This window comes from Macaca mulatta, chromosome 6 (assembly GCF_049350105.2).
Source record: "Macaca mulatta isolate MMU2019108-1 chromosome 6, T2T-MMU8v2.0, whole genome shotgun sequence".
NCBI lineage: Eukaryota > Metazoa > Chordata > Mammalia > Primates > Cercopithecidae > Macaca > Macaca mulatta.
Window position 1 is genome coordinate 4658068 of NC_133411.1, and position 6000 is coordinate 4664067.

The following is a 6000-nucleotide window of genomic DNA, read 5'->3' on the forward strand; positions in this document are numbered from 1 at the left end:
TTTGATGCTAGAGTCCCCACTCAGGAATGCCTGCTTCACAGGCATAAGCCTCCTGCTCTACTGTGAACCGCACCGGTCCCCTTACCCAGCAGGTTCATGCGCAGTAAGTGCTCAGAGCTGCACGGTGAACTAGACAGAAAGATATGACACCCTGGAAGGAGAACTCTGGAAGGAGAACCCTGTTTGTTTCCCCTACAGAAGACATAACTTAGATTCCCGCAATGCAAGGATCAGACGAGGCTCTCCTATTGACCCAGCTCAAACTCCTCTTTTCTCAAGTAAGGAAAAGGAGGCTCAGACATTTTGAGTCACTCACCCAGTTTCACAGAAGGAAACAAAGGCAGGCCCTGAACTCAGTCACACAGCGAGGCTGATCTGGTTTGGCTCTGTGTCCCCACCCAAATCTCATCAAGAATTGTAATCCCCCCTGTTGAGGAAGGGACCTGGTGGGAGGTGATTGGATGATGGGGATGGTTTCCCCCATGCTGTTCTTGTGAAAATGAGTGAGTTCTCAGGAAAGCTGATGGTTTTTAAGTGTGCCACTTCTTTGCTCTCTGTCTCACCTGCCACCATGTAAGATGCGCCTTGCTTCCCCTTCCCCTTCTGCCATAATTCTAAGTTTCCTGAGGCCTTCCCAGCCATGTGGAATTGTGAATCAATTACACCTGTTTGTTTCTAAATGATCCAGTCTCAACCAGTTCTTTAAAGTAGTGTCGAAACAGACGAATCCAGGGGTGCTGCTGGTCTGGAGCCTGTGGGTTTTGTTCTTATTTCCTCCCTATACAGCATAAGGCCTGTCCCTTAGGGAAAGCCGAACACACCCACCAGTCTCTCTGATATGCCTTAGCATTTGGCTACTAATAGTGGAGCAAAGGCTCAGGGCAAGGATCACGTTTAGCTTGACTCAAAGAAATTAGATGCTGGAGGAGCCCATGTCCCCTTTGGCTGGGGACTCTGAGGAAGTGGAGGGAACATTTCACAGGAATCTGGCAAATTCCATCACCTCTTTCACATTATCTGTGGCTCACTCTGTGATTATGAAGTTAAAGCAATTAAACCATTCCCGAGTAGCCCACTGCGTATATTTTTACCTATGCATGTAGGTCCCTTATACTCTGCGTGAGTGCCCTTACCTACATGACACAGGTGTCCAGGTGCTATGCAAAGGCACAGCCTCCCCTGCAGCCCATGCCCCAGGCCAACAGCTGGTTCACAGCCTCCACTTGTATCAGATGCTGCCACTGACAGGTGTCAGCTTTCCAGGCCTAGGTGGTGCACCCCAGTTTTTAGTCAGGGGCCGTTCATTTCCTTCTGCTTGTGGCAATCTTCTGCCACAGTTGCCACACAGCGAGCGGCTTCAGCCAACAGGAATTTGGCTTCAGGGACAGACTCCTGAGCCCCTCCCAGGGGCTTTGCCTGGCACTCTGTTTACCATGAGGATGTGATGTCCCCAGACAGCAGCACCCTGGCAGCAGCTGACCTGCCCCACAAGGGGACACACAGGGGACCCCACAGCCCCACCACTGCATCCTCATCCCCACCTCCCGACACTGGAGGCTGCACCGAGGGCTCCTCTTGTGTTAGGACCCCCTGTGCTTTACTCAGAAATCGGGCTGAGGACAGACACTCCCCACTCAGGTTCAGCAGCCTCAGGAGCAAGGGGTGGCACCTGAGAACCCGTCCATCACCAAGGCTGCTGGATTGATCCCAGGCCTGTCTTTGGAGGGAGACCCAGTCCTGCTGGGCAGGGGCTGGGGACACAAACAGACTGAGGCCAAGGCCTTGGTGTTCCTGGGCTGCCTGGCCCCCAGTGTTGGTGGATTTCAGCAGTGTGTGCGACAGCCACTGGAGTCCACAAAGGCCTTGGGGGCTACTCCACTTCTTGTTCTTTGGTGACAAGTGACACTCCACAGTGTCATAAGGAGGAGAAAGAGGCTGCCCAGAAGGGGCCCAGGCTCAACCCCAGGAACTGCAGCTCCCTAGGAACATCCAGCCTGACCCCCAGGAGAGGAAGGGACGCTCGGGTCCTCTGATGCCCAGGGGCCCTCTGTGTGTGGAAGGCAGAGCCCTGATGCGTCCCTGCCTGAGTTCTTCCTCCTGGAGAAGGAAGACAGGAAGAAGATGGACGATGCTTGTGCACAGATGAAGAAACCCAGACATGCACTCCCAGCACTTACTACCCACAGCCCCAGCCTTCTCCTTGCCCTTGCCCTGAAATGCAGATGCCTCAAGGGCAGGCATAAGGTCCTCTTAGCTCTGACCCAGGGCTTCATCCTGTGCCTGGTACACAGTGGGTGCTTAATAAGCGTCCATGACCGCAAACATGGAATGCAGGAGAGGCAGAGCAGGAAAGACACGGCCAGCGTCACATCTGCAGATAAGTGCCAATAAACATGCAAATGATAGATCTGGAAATGCTCTTCTTACTTTCCAATTCAATTCCAGGAACCCAGGGGGTAAATCTCTATAAATTATAGTGAAGTGTGACTTGTAAATAACATTTTTCTGACATCCCCAAAGCATTGCTGCATCTTTGGAGTTTATAAATTGTTGATGTAAATGAGTTTCTATAACCATTTCATAGTTCAAAAAAATAATACTTCCAGCAGGATTGGGAATCAGGTATACTTCCAGGCTTAGGAACATGGTGACTTGGGGTCTGGAAGGGCTGGTTGTAATTTGGCTGATCTCATGCTCTTGAGAGTCAAGCAAGTGAGGTCTCTTGGGAGGGTGGAGCCCATGAGTGAGAAGGGCTCGGTCACTGACCGTCACCTGCTCCCTGGCACCTTCTCTGCTCTGCATCTCAAGGCTGCACTGGGAAGAGCTGTGTGGTCCTTGTCTTGCTCACTCACTGAACATGAGCCCAGAGCTTTACTTCCCAAGTACTAAGAGCTGTGCTAGGGGTTAGAAGCACTAAAATGTTCAGGACCCCACCTGAGCCCAGGAAGGACCGTGCAATTGAGTGAGACTGGCCTGGCACACCAGCACCGTGCAATACAAGTGTGGGAGGGAGCATGTGCGCTGCCCAGGGGATGCTGCTGGAGGGAGGCTTAGCTTCCAGGATGCCTGAAGGATGCCAGAGGGTCACTAGCAGACATGGCAGGAGATGCTGGGCTAGACAGAAATAAACTCATGGAATTGGAATTATGAGGACAAAGTACCCTTAGGCGATTGCCTAACGCTCAGCATGGCTAAAGTTTCCATTTAACAGTGGTGAGGCTGCAGAGGAGGCTGGTGGTCTGGGGTCGCGGAAAGGGAAGGGAAGCCTTTGGTTCTATGACCACCTGGAGTCCTCCTTCCATTCGCAAACTTGAGGAGAGGAGTCTCGTAAGAAAAGAGAAGTTAAAGCACAGTCCTTTCCCACTTTGCAGACAGCAATTCACGTCATTGCCATTAAGAAAAATGCAAACCTCATCATTTACAGTTAAGGAGATCTGTAGGAAGGGATTATAACGCAAGGGACATTGTTAGCAAAAGACACTTGTGAATTGGACTCACCTCTCCGTGCATGGCTCCTTCAGGAACCACGCAAGCAGGTGTTGTTCTAAGCTGCATTCCTGAAAAGTCCTGTATGGACATGGAACAATTTATTTCTAAGGGTGCCTGTAGGACTAAGGTCGAAAACTCATGTCAAAGGCTTCAAGACCTGGGTCATTTCACTATAGTGGTATTTTCTCCTCTCACGCCTCATACTGTTGCATAAAATAGGTTAAAATAGTTTTAAGTGGAAATAATCTCTGATTTATCCTACCAACACAAGTGCACACAACATAAGACCTGACTCACATAGCACATGTACATAGACACACACACACATACACAGGTAGACACACACACACACACACAGGTAGACACACACACACATACACAGGTAGACACACACACACACACACACAGGTAGACACACACACACATACACAGGTAGACACACACACACACAGGTAGACACACACACACAGGTAGACACACACACACACACAGGTAGACACACACACACACACATACACAGACACACACACACACACAGGTAGACACACACACACACAGGTAGACACACACACACATACACACAGGTAGACACACACATACACAGGTAGACACACACACACAGGTAGACACACACACACACAGGTAGACACACACACACACACACAGGTAGACACACACACACACAGGTAGACACACACACACACATACACAGGTAGACACACACACACACACACACACAGGTAGACACACACACACATACACAGGTAGACACACACACACACACATACACAGGTAGACACACACACACACACACACACAGGTAGACACACACACACACACAGGTAGACACACACAGAGTCCTCTTTGAGTATGCATGTGACAAACATGTTCTAAATAAAATATTAGCAGCCTAAACTAGCAGTGGTTTAAAAACGATATATTGTGACCAGGTAAGGTTTATTGTAGGGGTGCAAAAAAGTGTTCAACACTAGGGCAACTTGATAAAAATCTTTACCTTAATAGACAGGAGGATGAAAACCATGTGAGACAATGATAAACTTTACATGGAATTCTGAATTTTTTAAGTTTTAGTGGGTTAGGAGAAAGTTCTTTAACTTCCTGCAGGTATATACCTATAACCCATATCTCGATGTGTGTACCTGTGTGTGCATACACATATGTGTGCCCATATATAGATACATGTAGATTTATGTATATAATCAGCATGTCTCACTGTTCAGTCATTTCTACACACTGAAATCAAATAGCCACAGCACATGTCGAACTGGATACTGGCACACTACCAGGATCATCACCCATCTGCCCTCTCTGCCGTCACAGTGCAACCCCGGCCTCCCCACCAGGGAAGCAAACATCCCTTGTCATGAGACCGTCCTTGTTTACAGTTGATGCTCCTACGTGACTGCAACCCTTCTTATTTTACAAAGTGACCTGATTTGAATAACAAATATGTGATCTTACTAGCTAAAAAATAACATAAAGTTACAATATTAAGGAAAAAAGTCCAAACATATTTTTTTCTGATTTTGATAACTTTTCAAAAAAAAATCAGGATAATCAAATGAAAAAAGAATTTGAATTCATAAGAAAGCTCAATGTCTGAATATATGTTTAAAAATATAATTTCCTTCTGTAGGGCAGCAATAGTTTAGAAATACAGTGGAAAAAAGATCCTAGCACTAATAATGATAATTGTAAAACACAGGAGAAAGTTAAAAAACATGGAAGGAGATAAAGAATTAGCTAAGTAATTAAGGAGACATCCGTTCTTCCAGATGAGAAGACTCCATATTAGAAAGATGCCCAGGCTGGGCGTGGTGGCCCACACCTGTAACCCCAGCACTTTGGGAGGCTGAGGTGGGTGGGTCACCTGAGGTCAGGAGTTCAAGACAAGCCAAGCCAACATGGTGAAACCCTGTGTCTACTAAAAAATACAAAAATTAGCTGGTCGTGGCAGTGGGTGCCTGTAATCTCAGCTACTCAGAAGGCTGAGGCAGGAAAATCACTTGAACCCGGTAGGTGGAGGTTGCAGTGAGCCAAGATGGTGCCATTGCACTCCAGCCTGGGTGACAGAGCAAGACTCCATCTCAAAAAAATAAAAAATAAACAAATATTCCCAAACTAATCTATAAATTAGACTAAAGCCTTCTGCCCTATAAAAAAGCCACGTTTTACTTGAAATGTTTATTCCAAACTTCTAGAATAAAAGCAGAAATATTCAAGAAAGTTCTATTTGTGATTATTATATGTCACACATTGGTCTAAAACCTTTCCCACATATAGTAAGTCATCTGATACCACCCTGTGAAATGGATACTATCACTGTGCCCATTTTATAGATGAGAACACTGAGGTATGCAGAGGTCAGTCACTCTCAGCTTCTAACATTTGTGAACAACACTGATGCTCACCACCCCCCAAAACTGCAACCATAGCATGCTTTACCATGAGGGAGTTAAGCCATGGAGATGCCCCAGGCCAGCCCCTTTC